This window comes from Botryllus schlosseri, chromosome 10 (assembly GCF_051294905.1).
Source record: "Botryllus schlosseri isolate E-star chromosome 10, Bs_hap1, whole genome shotgun sequence".
Classification (NCBI taxonomy): Eukaryota; Metazoa; Chordata; class Ascidiacea; order Stolidobranchia; family Styelidae; genus Botryllus; species Botryllus schlosseri.
Genome location: NC_137245.1, coordinates 6,662,647 through 6,681,872, shown reverse-complemented (window position 1 = coordinate 6,681,872; position 19,226 = coordinate 6,662,647). Strand labels below are relative to the sequence as shown.

Below are 19,226 nucleotides of genomic sequence, written 5' to 3'. Positions count from 1 at the left end.
TTGCATGACAGACTACATCGCAGTTACAGCACTGGAGAAATAATTGGGGTTGTTAACAAACATTTTTTCCAATTTTCCGGCTACTTCTTAAAATTGTTAGATTGCCTAAAAAACTCAAATTTGGCTCAATTCCAACCGTTAGACCAGTGGTTCCCAAATGGTGGGGAATTCCCCACTGGTGGGAATTTCGGGCTTTCTGGTGGGGAAATAACTCACTTTTGCAAAATTCTTTACAATAATATTCTCCTTTATCAAATGACGTTTTGAAATGCCGATCGTAGCTCGAATATTTCTTAGCTCATTTGCAATTCATCGGCGATTCATATTATCAGTGCCTCCAATTAGTTAGAATCGCCTCTATTACGACATGCGATCTCTAGTGAGACAGTTTAATGGTGATGCGTCCGGATTCTCGATCGGTAGTTAGTGAGTGGGTTCGACCCACGGCCGGGTCATACTGGGAGACTCGAAAATTGGTATCCACAGCTATCCTGCTAGGCGCTCAGCAATCACGGATAGCATGGAGGATGAGCATGGAGGAGAAAAATGGCGGCAGACCTGGAGACCTCACGGTCGTATCGCAACTCCGTCGTCAAAGCATCTCGGTGGTGCATGCAATAAAGAATACCATCTCTCTATCTCTCTCTATCTCCAGCAAATGTTTTTATTCATTTGTACACCATCATCGGTCACGAAACATAGAGACAAAAAATGAATCGTTGCGATAAAAGCTCATTGCTGAACATGTATTCAACGCAGATCGTGGACTCGATAATTGATAGCACATCCGGACTCGTTACAAATGAAATTAGATATTTATGGTATTTCAAGTGCTTTTAGTAGGGTCCGAAAGTGTGGTTTCGGGCGGCTTATAATATATATCGCATGCATGAGTTCGTCTACACCAGGAAGTTTATCTGACCCATGTATTATTCGGCATTTACGTATGTAAATTGATGCTACACCCCGCAAAAATTGGAAAATTTTCAAACCCCTCCTATTTTTCTGTTGGCTGTGCGCCGGGGTAGATACATATAATTACGGAGGTGCGCTCACGGTTACCAGTTCACTGCTGTGTTGGGTTACCATATTTTGGAATCGGGAAAGGAGGACACTTTTTCAAAATTTTCAGACTTGGAATACCGGACTAAAATTCGGAAAAAATGGTGAATAAGGTCGTCACTTTCGTTCGAACCACGAATTTCCTATTTAGCGTCATTTATGCCAATTTTCACTCGAATCTACCCACTGTCTTACCTCTAAAAGCTGTAAAGGAGGACGAATGTCCAAAAAGGAGAACATTTAGGCGTCATCGGAGGACATTTTCAGAAACCTGAAAAAAGAGGAGGTATATGGTGACCAGTGTTGGGATCAAGTCACTACCTTCGAGTCACGCCTCACGAGTCATCTCGAGTCATTGCATATTTTGACTCGAGTCAAGTCAATAAGTCACTCGATTTTTGAAGATGACTCGAGTCAAGTCTAGTCAAGTCAAGTCAAGTCACAAGTCAAGTCACAGTTCAAGTCAAATTACTTTTCGAAGTATGAGGCATGCTGACGTCATTGCAATTTGTTAGCTGTCTGAAATACAAACTGATCAGTCATTGATTTTGAAACGATGAACGAATATAGAGCTAGATATACACTCAAGAAGGCGATGTATCGCGCACATATACGTAGAACTAAGTGGTAATGCATATAGCCTCAGTTTATAGTTACCAGCCAAAATAGAGAATAGAGAAAACGGATTGATGAGATTCAATACATACCCATTCAAAATTGATATGACACAATTCGAGCCTGCGCCAATAGTTGAGGACTATATAAACTACATTCGAATTCAATATCTATAGAACCAGAGGTTTGGTTAGGCAAGAACAGGGAACAGAAATATACATTTGGCTATTAAATTACTTTAAATTTGTGAGAGAACAATGGAGGCTCAGTAAAACGCACGATCATTGAATGATTGGTCGCTCTCACGGGTTACACCAGCGTTTCCCGAACATATGCAAGATATAGTGATTTTTATCGACACCGATTACTTGATGACTTGAAATTGACTCCTGAATTTTGCTCCGAGTCACGAGTCAATCCACATTTCTGATACGCCGAGTCAAGTCAAGTCAAGTCATTTTAGCAAAGTGACTCGAGTCTGACTCGAGTCATCCCAACACTGATGGTAACCCTACTGTTGTGTAGATTTTATTGTGTGCTGATCAATTCCGGGGGTCTTAACAATCTCAAATAGCACGTAGGCATACTACTTACTAAGCAAAGTCTTGCAAAATGTTGTTGGAGCCGTTGGAGGTAGCTTTTTAATGGGTGGATATGGATATAGAGATTTTAGGTGGGGAATGAAGGCTCTGAATAATTCGGAAGTGGGGAATTGGGATAAAAAGGTTGGGACCCACTGCGGTAGACAGTAATGCTATGAGAGAAAATTTTGGATTAATTACGAATATAGATTTTCGAATTTTACTGGCTACCTCATGATATTGTTAGATTGTGTCAAAATATGATTCATAGCAAATTTGGCTCAATTCCAATTGGAAGAAGCGAAGTTATTAGAGTGGGATATTTTGGATATGAAAAAATAATCGGCTTACCACTAGCATGTAATTATATTATACGAAAGAATTTCTCACTAAAAATACTCCATTATTTTCAAATCCACAATTTTCTCTTCTCATATCATTGATTCTACTTTTTAAAATTTAACCAGATTCAGTGTTCTTTTAATGCAACATAACAATTTTATCAAGTAGCCATCAAGTAAAATAAAAAATAAGTTATTTTTGAACAGCCTTATTGTACAAACATGACACAACATTAGCCATTCATTATTACTCCCGTGCACAATGCACAACTGCACATACCTAAAAAAACGTCAATTGGACGGAGGGTATTGTGTGTTTTCACAGACGGAAGATCAAATCAATGATGAGTTACACTTCAAAAATACCAAAGTGGAAAGGAGATCCTCAGATATATTAAAGCGGCATGGCCTTAGAATAAATCCACATCTACTGAATACACTTTCCACTGGTGCACTAGATGCAGGAATTGACAAGCATATTTGAACCTCACTGAAGAGCATTGGATACTCATTCTTTCTAGTCGCCCAAGGATGCAAATAATCATCGCCTTCAAATCTACACATGAGCTTATCGGTCTCTTCCAAGTACTTGACCATCTGAGTCATTGCATTGGCTCTAATTGAACGTTGCTTCGATTGTTTGCTTATATAATTGAAAAGTCTTGAGTACTTTGATTGCGGAGGATTTATTACCTATTCATCACTGAATGATTTTGTACAATGCATTGCTACTATATGTATCATTGTCTGTTGTTTTAACGGCGGCCTAACTGATGTCAGACGAGTGCAACGAAAGCAGTGGTGACAAATAGCGTTGTCGGCAGAATTCGTCAGATGCGATGATCTAGCCATTACGATTCGCAAATTTCTTCGTCTTCGAGTCATATAAAATAAGCCGAGTCAATGACTTGGGCCGAGTCATGCGTAATGACTCGAGTACAAGTCGAGTCAATACAAATATTGACTCGAGTCGAGTCGAGTCATTTTCCCATTTCAAGAAAATGACTCAAGTCAAGTCGAGTCACAAAAAAATCAATGGATATCATAATCTGACAGTGTGCGGATATTTTCATGTTGTATCAGCTAAAAAGTCAACCACTCAAGTTCTTGCTGATAAGGGCACATATTTCATCCTTTCAAAATATTTCAAGAGTACAGTTCGAAAGAGAGAGAGAGAGAGTCTTTATTTTCATCCAACCAAAATACATAACACACGGCAGTGATGGTGGTACAGAAAATATGCTTGCACAGTATTCGGTATTAGATAGGAATGATCGATAAGACCGTGAAGGTCATCTAGTCTGATCACACCAGCATTAAACAGGTACACTTGACTCTAAGCAGTCTGGCTGTAAAAAAGGTTACAGTAGTTAAAAAAATAAACTAGAAGAAAAATTAAACGATGGTAGCAAATGATCAATGAAGCAATGTCTGGGCGAGGTAGGGCAACAGTGTTAGTGTAACGACAAGAAAGAAAATCGCACGTTTACACACCGATATTCGGGATAGTCCACTGAAAGTGCGAATCAGAATTCCAATGGATATCATATTCGGACAGTGTAAGGATAGCTCCATTTTGTTTCAGCTATAAAGTCAACCTCTCATTAACTCCCGACGCTGATATGTGTGTGATTATCTCTTACTACTATCTCTCTCTCTAATAGTTTCCCTAAACGCATGAGCGATCTCATCTTCTTGTTGTTGTGATTGTGCGACGTGCGTGCATGTATGTTGCATGTATTAGCACCCACGTCTTGTGAGTTGTTGGAGCAATAGGGATTAGGCTAGTCGATGCAACTGTTCTTTTGTATTTCAGTTTGATCATTTATTACGGTATTTAACCTATGAATAAATGCAAAGTTGCACATGATCAAACTTAATACGGATTAACCATGCCGAAGCTTTCTTGCCCAATCCAAGACTGCAATTATGAGACTGAATCCGAAGATACGGCCGGCGCCGCCACACAGCTCTCTATCCATGCTACAATCCACACAACAGGTCCTCATGTCTCACGTTCGAGACCCCCTGTCATGGAACGACCCGTCATTTCGCGTGGCTCCACTGCCGAGGAATGGCAAATATTCCTCAGAAAATGGGACGATTTTAAAAAAGGGACCGAGATACCCGACAAGCTAATCAAGAGCCACCTTTGGCAATGCTGCGAGATAACTTTATCGAACGACCTCTTCAAACAAGTCGGTGACTTCAATCAGGTCAGTGAAGGTGATATGCTGAAAGCTGTCGAATCTCTAGCAGTTGTCAAAATCGCCACAAGCATGCGCACCGTTGCTCTATTTTCGGCCCAGCAGGATCAAGGGCAATCCTTTAGTGCATTTCTGGCCGAAGTTAAATCGTCCGCAAGAATTTGCTCGTTCCAAATGACTTGTACCAAGCATGACTGCACCCAAGTCAACGACTTTTCTGATAGAATTGTCAAGCATATTGTCATCGCTGGCCTGGCTGATGATGAGGTTCAGCGGCAAGTCCTTGGTGTTGCAAATCTCGATGCAAAATCGCTAGACGAAACGGTCCAGATTATTGAAAACAAGGAACTGGCGCTCCGTGCCACCTCCTCCCAGATGAGAAATCAGCATGACTCTAGTGTCGCAGCCAGCAGGTCAACTGGCACGCCTTCGCCCGATCTCTCCCAAGTCGTCAAATGTAGCAAATGTGGCAATGTCATGAAGAAGTATAAATTCTTGCATGGGAAGTTTGGTAAGCCGAGGTTGCGCGAGTTTCAACAATGTCTAGCCTGCTGGAGAAAAAGCAAACAATCGGAGACGCCTAGTACTGGCTCTGCTTCTGGTATCAATATCGCTTCAGTATCGAACCGTACCAATAACACTGTCGAGTCTCATGCTTCGGAAGTCATATTGGACCACCACATTTTCGATGGCACATACGGTTGGTTGCTGAAAGACTGCAAGGCACAACCGACCATTGATCTTTTGGTCTCCACCCGGCAAGCCGATTATGCCCGCAGTTCAATATCCAGCGTCCCAAAATATCGCCCAAGAAGATAAAGGCGATATCGGACACTGGTGCACAATCATCCTTGATGGGATTGAAACTGTTTCGAGCATGCGGCTTCTAAGACCAGCATCTCATCCCGGTGAAGAAATGCATGGTTGCAGCTAATGATGAGTGTATCCACATCTTGGGCGCTGTGTCTCTGCGACTTTCGGGTGCAGCAGTTTCTGGTGATGTCATAAAAACCGCTGAGATGGTATACATTACGGATTCTACGAAACTCTTCTACCTTAGTCGAGATGCCATGCAGAAGTTGGGCATCATTGGGCCCGATTTTCCTCAAATTGGGGCAGCGGCACTCCACGCGACACGAGAGTCAACCCTTGAGGGTAACCCGCATCAAACATGTAGCTGCCCACGGAGGTCCACGCCTCCTCCACGCCCCCAGCAGCTGCCATTCCAGCCGTGTGCGGAGAATGTTGATAAAATGAAGCAGTGGTTACTTGAGAGGTATGCATCATCCACATTCAACAAGTGCAAACACAGCCCACTACCAACCATGACTGGGCCGCCTATTTCCATTCATATCGATCCGTCAGCGACACCGACTGCAGTCCACACACCGGCTCCCATTCCACTTCATTGGAAAGAGGAAATTGAGAAGCAGTTGGAGGCAGACGTAAAATTAGGGGTGATTGAAAAAGTGGAGCCGAACACCCCGACGACCTGGTGTCACAGGGCCATATGGGTCCGCAAGGCAGATGGCAGCCCGAGGAGAGTTGTTGAATTCCAATCGCTGAACCGCTTCTGCTCTCGAGAAACACACCATGTTGTGCCTCCTTTCAAACAAGCACGCTCGATACCTCCAAACACTTACAGGTCTGTCACAGATGCCTGGAATGGTTATCATTCCGTGCCCGTGCGTGAAGAGGATGGACACCTTCTGACATTCATCACTGAGTTCGGGAGATATCGGTATAGAGTGGCCCCGCAGGGATACCTGGCCAGTGGCGACGGGTACGCTTACCGCTACGACAGCATCATTGCCGACACACCACGCAAAACGAAGTGCGTGGACGACACGGTCCTCTGGGACGATGACCTTGCCACGCACTGGTGGAGAATGATTGACTATCTAGAATTAATGGGCCGAGAAGGTATCATCCTAAACGCCTCCAAGTTCCAGTTCTGCCGCAGACACATCGAGTTCGCCGGCTTCGAAATTACTGCCGAGAATGTTCGCCCTCTGCCCAAATACTTAGAAGCAATACAGTGCTTCCCACGGCAAACAAAAATAGCAGATATACGTGCATGGTTTGGGCTGGTCAACCAGGTATCCCATTATGGCCGGCTTTCTACCATTATGGCACCATTTAAACCAGTGATTCCCAACCGCGGCCCCCACCTACCCTTCTTGCGGCCCCCAAAAAATATTAAGAAATCGAGTTATGACAAAAAATATAATTTATATTTATAAAATACACTTGCTTGGCTTGGAGTCTGGAGTTTTTAATTAGGATTGCGGGAAAGTCGTGAGTAGACTGCTATCGTTACGTCACTGCTGTTGCAGTGCAATGTGCCATAGCTTTCCAGTTAAACGAGCACTAGCTATAGATAAAGGTAAAGATAGGACCATAACTGCCGCACGCCAAACCCCCAATGGGAGCGAGCTCGAACGGGGCTCAAAATTATTTCGTGAATTAGCATTGTTTGAAAATTTATGATATTTTTCAATTTTTTTGCTCTAGGGGTGATTTCATGCTGCCAAATATCTTGATTTTTGGATACTCATTCCCAAGAAAAAATGCGCAATCGGGCATTGGGCATATCGACGTTGGCCATTACAGCGCCACTACGCACCAAGACATATTAAGTTTCAGGCCATGTAACATTAGGCTTACCATATTTTGTAAATCTAAAAAGAGGACACTTTTTCAGAAATTTGAGACTTGCAAACCGGAGAAGAATTCTCAAAAACCGTCATCTTTTCCGCTCAGAGCTCAAAATACCGTTTTTCTTTCCGCATTGCTAGGTGGATGACTAAAAAAAAATCACCGTTTTTCACTCTGAAATAACCGCCGGAGCGTCACTTCTGTGCTAATTTACGGCATATCACTCGCAATTTGCTCTAAATCTGACCTAAATTTTCAAAAAAGAGGACAAAATCTCAAAAAAGAGGTCAAAAGGGCGTCCTCCGAGGACACTTTCAAAAAAGTCAAAAAAGAGGACAAATCCTCTTAAAAGAGGACGTATGGTAACCCTATGTAACATGCGACTCCAAGAAGTGTGTCAGAACGATTGGCAGCGAGAAAACCTGGACCGAACAGGACTGTCATTATGCTGACCGAAAACTTCGTTTTATGTACAAAATACTGTCTTGGCAATCTGAACCTCACGAGACAAATACCATCCCGCACGGAAAAATTGTATTCCAGTGAAGAAATACCAATTTGAAATCGTGTGCGTCTCTTTGTTTAGAAGCCTACGTTTGGGCGATTCTATATTTTTTATAGAACAGACAGGAGGTCACGAAATAAGATGTTACGGAATCACACTAATGGACTCCACAGTTTCTAAGACACCTCATTCATCTCTACCGGTCAATCTGATACGTGAGCAGCGAGGACAAGAAATTGATATCAATATTGGCTATATGCAATTCCCGATCATATTGACCGATTTTATCATGAATTATCGAAAATTTTCGCGCTTGGCGCTGGCTCACTTAACAGTATACAACTAGCTTCGTGGCAAAAGTGAACAAGGTGATAGGGGTAGGTTTATCACCCTATGGGAGCCCAAGACCCCAGTTTATTATATTTTCTGAGAGGGGGGGGGGGGGGCTGACGAAGTGCTGTTTCGTTCCTGCCAACGGGTATACGCCCGAAGATGTTTAATTATTATCGAGGGGCCCTATACCTTTTCAAACACACCTCCCTCGGCTCTACCTATAAAACTGATTACGTGAGCAGAGTGAGGATAAAAATTGATGGCAATATATATGCAATTCCCGATCATATTGACCGATTCAATCATGAATTATTGATAATCTTCGCGCTTCTAGGCGATAAAACCTGACTCGCTAAACCACCCCGAAAGTAGCATAATTGGTAGTGCTATAGCTCAGGACCGAAGCGTCCGAATAATTTGATAGGTCCGGTCTTTATCGAAAGCTATAGTGTCGCACTGATTCCAAAAATACAAATTGAAATCTCGCCAGGGCAATAAAACTACTCCGAAATAGCCACCAAAGGTCGATCGCTCTGAGCAATGGGAGCGCAGCAACACACTGACCATAACAATGGCTAATGGCATCAAGCGATTGATGCCAATTTTCGTATTTTGATGACTATTTTGGGTTCGTTTCTTTGCCCTGGTATTCGTGCGGCCCCGACCGTACTCTGAAATTGTAAATTTGACCCTGACACCGAAAAAGGTTGGGAACCCCTGATTTAAACCGTTACTAAGCACGAAAACTCCATTTTGCTGGACTTCCGAACTTGATGATGCATTCGCGAACTCCAAGCTCGAGCTCATCAACGCTATCAAAGATGGAGTACGTATCTTTGACCCCACTAGAAGAACGTGCCTGACCCCGGACTGGTCAAGGTCTGGCATTGGCTACTGGCTGCGACAGAAGTACTGCAAATGCGCTTCCTTGACCCCTGACTGTTGCGTCCATGGGTGGAAAATCACTCTCGCTGGCTCAAGGTTCCTCCGATTCGCCGAACAACGTTATTGTTCTATAGAGGGCGAGGCGCTTGGAATCGCATGGGCATTGGAAGATACGAAGTTCTTCACCCTCGGATGTGACGATCTCATCATCTGCACTGACCACAAACCTTTGGTAAAAATCTTTGGGGACCGCTCCCTTGATGAAATTACTAACACAAGGATTTTTCGTCTGAAGCAGCGCACATTGTCATGGCGCTTCCGTGTCGTCCATGTTCCTGGCAAACTCATTCCTGCATCTGATGCATTCTCCAGGCACCCTGCTTCCTCGACTCCAGTGGATGACATGCCATTGGACCACTGCGACAGTATCGTGGCTGCTCATGAGAGTAGTATATACGATCGCTCTGGGTGTGCCTGGGGTTCTTATGGGCGGGGTGGTGACGCGCCTGAAAACCGGGGGTGGTGATGCGCCTTTTTAGACCCCCCTCTCGGCGGTGATGCGCCATGTGTTCTTATGGATGCGGTCGTGATTCGCACTTTCGGGCATAGGCTGCGGATGGTGACGCGCCTGAAAACCGGGGGTGGTGATGCGCCTTTTTAGACCCCCCTCTCGGCGGTGATGCGCCATGTGTTCTTATGGATGCGGTCGTGATTCGCACTTTCGGGCATAGGCCGCGGTGGTGACGCGCCTGAAAACCGGGGGTGGTGATGCGCCTTTTTAGACCCCCCTCTCGGCGGTGATGCGCCATGTGTTCTTATGGATGCGGTTGTGATTCGCATTTTCGGGCATAGGCTGCGGTGGTGACGCGCCTGAAAACCGGGGGTGGTGATGCGCCTTTTTAGACCCCCCCTCTCGGCGGTGATGCGCCATGTGTTCTTATGGATGCGGTCGTGATTCGCACTTTCGGGCATAGGCTGCGGCGGTGATGCGCCATGTATTCTTACGGGATCTGTGGTGACTCGCCATGTGTTCTTATGGGTGCGGTCGTGATTCGTACTTTCAGGCATCTCTCGTGCGGTGTTGAATATGTACGAGTCACCAACAATAACCGCACAAACGGAAACGTGGCTTGCAAGAGGATTAAGCAGTGCGTGCGACCTATATTTCGAATGACCTGCGCGCTGAATTATTTCCCGTCCAGCTGTGTGCTACTATCGATTATTACACTAGACCAGTCAGTGCGAAATAGTTTGCTAAATCTAGGAATCACTTCCAAGGTAATATTTTGGTAATTAGTTTACCGCAGAGCCGGCGTAGACGGCGATTCGAATTTCAACAATAACCGCATTCACAAACTAACACTTCAAAAATGTGTGAAATAGTTTGCAAAACCCCGCGATCGCTGACAAGATAATGTCTCGGACATAACCATCTTTCGCGACTTGGTGTTACAGGCATATCGATCGCTCACGCGGTGAAATATTCGTGAGCATCACTCGCAGAATTATATTTTGGTAATTATTTTGTCACAGAGCCGGCGTAGACGACGATTCCAACACCAACAATAACCGTGCACACAAACTAACACTTCAAAAAAGGTGTGAAATATTTGTAAAATGCTACGATCACTCACAAGATAATGTCCCAGACATAACCATCGTTCGTGACTTGATGTTACATACATACCAATCGCTCACAAGGTAATATTTTGATAGTTTGGTACGGAACTTGATTTCACTCGTAAGATTTATTAAGTAACGAATAACAGACCGCCAGTGTCGGTAACTTGAATAGCGACAAATTGTCACTTATTTCCGCTCTAACCCTAATCCTTTGTGAAGTGAACGCTTATTCAAAAGGGTGTGATATAATTTTAAAATCCAACGACCACTCACCGGATAATGCTTCAGACATATAGCAATCCCTCATACCAGCTCACAAGGTAATATTTCAGTAATAAGTTTGTCACAGAGCCGTCGCAGACGGTGATTCGAAAACCAACAATTTGTCACTCGCCCGCGATCGCTATATGTTTCACGCCTCCAGAATAGTGGCTGACTTTAGTTGCGTGATAAGATCCATGAAAATATTCAATCAATGTGTTAGTTTATCAACTTGAAATGAAACTCACTACACAAATCAAGTCGATTCGTATCTGAATGTTTTAAATCGGTACAACTCTAATCCTTTGACAAATCCCTTAACGCGTTTTTGTTGAATCGAACGTAACCCGAATATTACTGACGCCGACTTTCAGCCACATCGAATTATTCGCACATTCCGCACCACTGTTTTCACACTTATAGAATCAATACCAACTATAACTCTACAAGAATCAAGAATCACAAGTATGTGCATTACACAGTTATTGTCTTTATTAACTTGAAATCAAACACTTAACAAAAACACGCAACTAATCATTTGGCAACTCTAACATTACCAAAAAATTCCAGTATTGTTGATTGAAAATCCTTGAGTCATTATTATCAAAAATGTTATAGTACCGCATCGGAATCCATTCGCGGGATGCACTAAAGGTAAATCCAGATAATCCAAAATGAAATATTTGGACTTTGACAAACATGACTACCAACTTTGATCCAGTCACATTTCAAGATCATACTTTGAAACAATCCTTGAAACTTACAACTCTATTCACGACTGAGTTTTCCGTTTATCAAATAGAGTTTCAGTAAATACTATCGCGATATTTTAATGTGTTACTACACACAATAGAATCAATCAATGAAATAGCACCTGTTGTAAATATTTCTAACTTGACAACCACTTGTGCATACCGCGATCGACTTGCGACGCGATGAGTTAAATCGGAATATTTCAATCTATTTGTCGAAACCTTGAACAAACTATCAGGTTATTTTTTTTTGTTGTAATCGAGTGAACGGAAATAGTATTACGTCTCAACATTTTAACATCTTCCCATAAACAAAAGAGTAAAATACAAAAAACCTTGTCAAGTCAATCCGTTTGTAACTTACCCAACCAAAGCAAAAAGTATCCTTATGAAAAGTAGACAAGACTACTACGCGAGTAATCACCACAATCCAAAATCCATAGCAAGTTCGGTTGTATTCATAGTCCACCAACTCGTATTTTTATTCAACTGTAAAAGTCGTTACTACTCTGCAAGACAAAAAAATTACTATGTGGTATATTTTGTAAGATAAAAGTAATTACTTCTCGGTGTCGGCGACTTGAGATTAACATATGTTTTGAGTATATGATATTTGAATGTCTGACCAACGTAGTTAAGAATTCATTTCTTACGATCGAACATCGGTATTACATTGAAAGTTATCATGCTGTAAACATAAGGATTGACACATGGATTTGACATATGTAATAGTTGATCATGACTTGATTATTAAATTATTCGCGTTAATTAGACCCGGTGTTGCGGTAAAGGTTATTATGACAGCAACAAACTTTTCACCACCGTGGTTATCAACATATTGATTTGTAAAACTATACTTGTCTGAAATGTTCTTGGTTTGAAAGATATTCCGTGTTGGTACAAATCACTCTGTGTATTACGGATATCAGAAAATATTTTTACAAATGTAGTTGTTTCCAGTAACCAAGACTAAAGATGACACAACAATTTCGTTTGGAATATCTTTACTGGACGCATCCTATTCTACTAGACTTGAGTAATACACAAAACTCATAGCATTAACAAAATCGCAATAGGCGCTACACTGAAATCTACAAAATGTGTTTGTATTGTTACTCAAAGTAGTGATCATAAATTATCATTTAAATAAGTAATTGTAATCATAAAACCAAACTTGTGAAAGTCATTACCATAACAAAAGAATATTGTAGGTTGCTTGCTAAATGTATGCCGGAAATATTTGTAGAACGCTCACGACCAAAGAAATCGGAAATTTCTCCCCATTGTCATTCGTCAAAGTATATGTTGTCACAATACTCATCCCGTGAAAGATCTTACTTGTATGTGATTGAATCGCCGGTAATTAACTCGCTAAATCAAACCATAAGGAAATTTCACTCAGTCATCCGATTATGATATTAAACAGCGTCGCTTAATCGGCGTAGAGCGTTTTTCTAAATGCAAATCATACCTGACCAACAGAAAACAATTTTCACTCACCTTGTAATGAAACCAAGCGGTGGGCCTTCGTTCAATATTTTGTTTGTGTCAAATACTTTGCAATAAACACACACACTGGAGTGGTTGAGCTTTACATCATCAAGCTGTCATCTGTAAATCGAGATCACATCCGACTTGTAACTGTATCGTTTACGTAACCGAGTTGTATGCGCAGTTTCATATTTTTATCATTTAGTGATTGCTGAACATACCAAACGATACACATTCACTTCCGAAATACTGCGTTGATCTCAATTCCCTTTGTCGTGATAACCGAAGTACATTTGTTTCGAATTCGTAACAGCCGACTTTTCTATGACACGATAAATTTTGACAAGTTATGCTTAGAAGATTGGTTGCATATCGCGAAAAATAACATACTGCTCATATTGATACTGTTAATCGGTATTTTCACGCGAGTCGATTTTCAAATGAGTAAAATTTATTACACGAGTTTCTCCGCTTAATGTAAATGAAAACTCAGTCGTCTTTTAACATCACAAAGACATTCATAAAAAGTAAGCAATCAAACACAACACTTTGTACGACACTAATTATTGTTCCACACATCTCATTTCATACTAAGTGTATACGAAAGATATTCATGTTACACGAAAATATTCGCTCATGCTACAAACCCGTACAATGATTGGTGGTGTAAGGCCAGCACAATTGTGGTATCCATACGAGTTTAGTTAACACAATTTACGACACCGAGGTCGCCCCATCTTTCGTAAGACAACAAACCAAGGCTTCAGGATATGTCCATGTCATAACAATAAATCAGCTATCCCAACAACAGAGTACATATGTTTTCTAGCACGGTGCTTACATCTTACACACAAATCAACCCACTTTGCTAACGAAAAGTGCTGAGTCATCACAACAATACAACTAAAACATACTATCATACAAAATGGCCGTTATAGTTTGCACACCAACGATACATCGTACAAGTAGCAAGTCTCGAGAATCCAGTTATTCAAAAAACGTGAAAGTGTTTCTACGCCAAGTCGGTATGTTGACGAAAGCATATATTGTAATATCATGATCGATTTACATTCGTTGGTCACAAAATGTCACTACTCTAAATAATTATTTTTCACTCAAAACCTACTTGTCACCATTCGTTTCATCAAGCACGAGTTCAAGAAACCTGCTACGACATGAATTGGTTTTTTTATGTTGTGTAAATAGGTAATAATTAATTTTAGTAACACTATATCAACATCATCGAGTTGCGCGAATAGATTTACATGTGGTCTTGTGGTTTTAATCGAAGTATACAGCACGGTCTAATGTAGAGTCATCTCTACTGTACAGCAACTCGGTAATCGAAATGCATTAAAAGTTAAACAACGATCTTGTTTCGTCGCACCAAAAATATGTTTACTATCGCGATACTCTGCACAGGTCGTGTAAATCCTTTTCACACTCGTAATAGTATACCAACAGCTACCGGTGACAACGTTTAACAATACCAACGACACTAAAAAAAAAACGATACCTACCCAAATAAAATTACCATTTTCACCCTGAGGTCGGTCGTTACCCGAGTAGAAATACCATTGTCCTTTGGAGATTTATCGTTTACCCAGTGTAACAAACCCCTTACCCTTTGGAAATCTATTTTTTCTCTGGGTAACAAACCTTTTTCACTTGGAAATATATTTTTTCTCTGGTTAACAAACCTTTTTCACTTGGAATTATATTTTTTCTCTGGGTAACAAACCTTTTTCACTTGGAAATATATTTTTTCTTTGGTTAACAAACCTTTTTCACTTGGAATTATATTTTTTCTCTGGGTAACAAACCTTTTTCACTTGGAAATATATTTTTCCCTGGGTAACAAACCTTTTTCCCTGAGCAACAAACCATTTTTACTTGGTGGTCCATCGTTTACCCGAGTAAAAATATCATTTTCTTTTGGAGATCCGGCGTTTACCCAGTGTAACAATACATTTTCACTTGGAAAAATACTTTTACCTAGAGTAACTAATCATTTTCTCCTGGGTAACAAACCCTTTTCGTCTGGAAACTATCATTTACCTGAGTACCAATACAGTTTTCACTTGGAAATCTACCTTCTCCCTGGGTAACAATATCATTTTCGTTTTGAAAACTGACAACCACACCGGACAATTTGATATTTTTGTATATTGTTACAACGGGTAGCGACAAAATATACACCAACAACGATTCCGATACATTTGTCCAATCAAATATTCACTTGCTCTGATGCATCCCATCAAAATCATTGGTTACTCACATACAATAACAATGAGCCGTTGTACATCGACATGTATGTTTTCGGAATTGGCTAATAAAGGGGTTTCCGATATGTCCGTGATGTCCGGGTTCGTGCTTTGGATTTTCCAGAGTCAAAATGCCTGAATAAAACACCTCCTCGACTTTGGTAGCTGGTTGATACACGGATAATGGTATTCGGAAAACGGATGAATTTATGTTCCCATCGCGCCAACAACTCCGGGTTACTTGTGAGTTTCCTCAGGTCTGTTTACTATATTGTGTCTTTACTGATCAATACATGTCGCTCCAGTCAGCTGAAACCGGATCACTAATACGAGAAAGTGTGTGGGGGCCTGATCCGGATATTCACTCATGAACCAACGACCGATATTCAAGTAAACATGTTACAGCCCGTGTTTTGTCTCCATGGAAAATACCAACCATCACATACAAGTAACGTCGCGATTGTTCACAAGTATTCGCGTAAACGAGGTGTACATACAATGTGTCGGTGTACAAACAACATGGAAAACAAATTCATGTTCTCAAGTCTCATCATGCGACGACTCTGTACATTCAATGTGGGCACAGATGACACACGACATGACACAATTGACAGCGCATTATGCCTGTTGATATATTCTCAGTCAAATATGCGAACCATACACAATCATATACCCTGATTTTCGCTGAATATCCATAACACCAACAAATCTGTACATTTCTTTTCCCTCAACCTTGACGATAGAGTTGTCCTCCCAATGTATCAATCGAGTGTATGGTTCATCAGGTGTAAAATCCAAATCAAATGTCACCAAGGTATCGTTTTTCATTTTAATATTTCCACTACCGCATCTTGCCTGTGTCGTAAAACCACGGTGTGGGGCCAGAGGAATCTATGGACAGTTACGCGTAGTCCCATATTTACTCGTGGATATGGTTAGGTTACGACAACGTTTTCTCAATGGTCTGTGTGGGTGCACCGTTTCAATACGTAGCTGGATCAACTAGACCGAAAGTTTCCAACCTCGTTTTATAACGACCTATAGAATTACGAGATAGCTCCCTCTTGCGGTGTGATCAACACGAAATAAGCCTTCAACTCGCAGAGACACACCTTGGATTACATTATCTAATCGTAATCGAACTCGAGATTCACACACACACACAGAGTCCCTGTTTACGATTCCAATCCGGAGTCACTGCTCACGATGTTTATCTGTAGTCGTTATGTGGGAGTAGCGACATCTGACATATTCAGCGCGTGAAAGATTGATAACGATGGTGATCACCAAATACATTATACCATGTGAAACACTGCGGCCTCAGCAAAAAAGTTCGCAGGTTAGGACGAACAATACGCGGAGGGATTGAGCGAGTTACGCAACCCGATTATGTCGAAGTCTGGATCACAATACAAGTCTACCTGAGAATCCGAACAATCTTGCAAAATCAAGGTGTGAATCCGTGAAAGGGCTGTACTCGTGTGAGATTGATTTTTTACAAGTTGGGTGGAGGTCGGTTCAAAGTAAGACCATGTTACGTCCAAATATGGCTGCTTGCCTGTCTCCAAGTCATCTGTGCCCACATTGAATGTACAGAGTCGTCGCATGATGAGACTTGAGAACATGAATTTGTTTTCCATGTTGTTTGTACACCGACACATTGTATGTACACCTCGTTTACGCGAATACTTGTGAACAATCGCGACGTTACTTGTATGTGATGGTTGGTATTTTCCATGGAGACAAAACACGGGCTGTAACATGTTTACTTGAATATCGGTCGTTGGTTCATGAGTGAATATCCGGATCAGGCCCCCACACACTTTCTCGTATTAGTGATCCGGTTTCAGCTGACTGGAGCGACATGTATTGATCAGTAAAGACACAATATAGTAAACAGACCTGAGGAAACTCACAAGTAACCCGGAGTTGTTGGCGCGATGGGAACATAAATTCATCCGTTTTCCGAATACCATTATCCGTGTATCAACCAGCTACCAAAGTCGAGGAGGTGTTTTATTCAGGCATTTTGACTCTGGAAAATCCAAAGCACGAACCCGGACATCACGGACATATCGGAAACCCCTTTATTAGCCAATTCCGAAAACATACATGTCGATGTACAACGGCTCATTGTTATTGTATGTGAGTAACCAATGATTTTGATGGGATGCATCAGAGCAAGTGAATATTTGATTGGACAAATGTATCGGAATCGTTGTTGGTGTATATTTTGTCGCTACCCGTTGTAACAATATACAAAAATATCAAATTGTCCGGTGTGGTTGTCAGTTTTCAAAACGAAAATGATATTGTTACCCAGGGAGAAGGTAGATTTCCAAGTGAAAACTGTATTGGTACTCAGGTAAATGATAGTTTCCAGACGAAAAGGGTTTGTTACCCAGGAGAAAATGATTAGTTACTCTAGGTAAAAGTATTTTTCCAAGTGAAAATGTATTGTTACACTGGGTAAACGCCGGATCTCCAAAAGAAAATGATATTTTTACTCGGGTAAACGATGGACCACCAAGTAAAAATGGTTTTTTGCTCAGGGAAAAAGGTTTGTTACCCAGGGAAAAATATATTTCCAAGTGAAAAAGGTTTGTTACCCAGAGAAAAAATATAATTCCAAGTGAAAAAGGTTTGTTAACCAAAGAAAAAATATATTTCCAAGTGAAAAAGGTTTGTTACCCAGAGAAAAAATATAATTCCAAGTGAAAAAGGTTTGTTAACCAGAGAAAAAATATATTTCCAAGTGAAAAAGGTTTGTTACCCAGAGAAAAAATAGATTTCCAAAGGGTAAGGGGTTTGTTACACTGGGTAAACGATAAATCTCCAAAGGACAATGGTATTTCTACTCGGGTAACGACCGACCTCCAGGTGAAAATGGTAATTTTATTTGGGTAGGTATCGTTTTTTTTTAGTGTCGTTGGTATTGTTAAACGTTGTCACCGGTAGCTGTTGGTATACTATTACGAGTGTGAAAAGGATTTACACGACCTGTGCAGAGTATCGCGATAGTAAACATATTTTTGGTGCGACGAAACAAGATCGTTGTTTAACTTTTAATGCATTTCGATTACCGAGTTGCTGTACAGTAGAGATGACTCTACATTAGACCGTGCTGTATACTTCGATTAAAACCACAAGACCACATGTAAATCTATTCGCGCAACTCGATGATGTTGATATAGTGTTACTAAAATTAATTATTACCTATTTACACAACATAAAAAAACCAATTCATGTCGTAGCAGGTTTCTTGAACTCGTGCTTGATGAAACGAATGGTGACAAGTAGGTTTTGAGTGAAAAATAATTATTTAGAGTAGTGACATTTTGTGACCAACGAATGTAAATCGATCATGATATTACAATATATGCTTTCGTCAACATACCGACTTGGCGTAGAAACACTTTCACGTTTTTTGAATAACTGGATTCTCGAGACTTGCTACTTGTACGATGTATCGTTGGTGTGCAAACTATAACGGCCATTTTGTATGATAGTATGTTTTAGTTGTATTGTTGTGATGACTCAGCACTTTTCGTTAGCAAAGTGGGTTGATTTGTGTGTAAGATGTAAGCACCGTGCTAGAAAACATATGTACTCTGTTGTTGGGATAGCTGATTTATTGTTATGACATGG

The 19,226-nt window shown here is 41.2% G+C and overlaps 2 long non-coding RNA genes across 2 annotated transcripts in view; one reads left to right on the top strand and one right to left on the bottom strand.

Moving 5' to 3' along the window:
• Nucleotides 1–19,226, bottom strand: part of LOC145449022 (uncharacterized) — a 427,802-nt gene that overhangs the window by 34,725 nt on the left and 373,851 nt on the right. The window lies entirely within an intron of this gene.
• Nucleotides 7,354–19,226, top strand: part of LOC145449025 (uncharacterized) — a 567,369-nt gene continuing 555,496 nt past the window's right edge. Inside the window, exon 1 of the long non-coding RNA XR_013918107.1 lies at nt 7,354–7,750. This is a non-coding gene — a long non-coding RNA (uncharacterized LOC145449025). The remainder of the gene's footprint in view (nt 7,751–19,226) is intronic.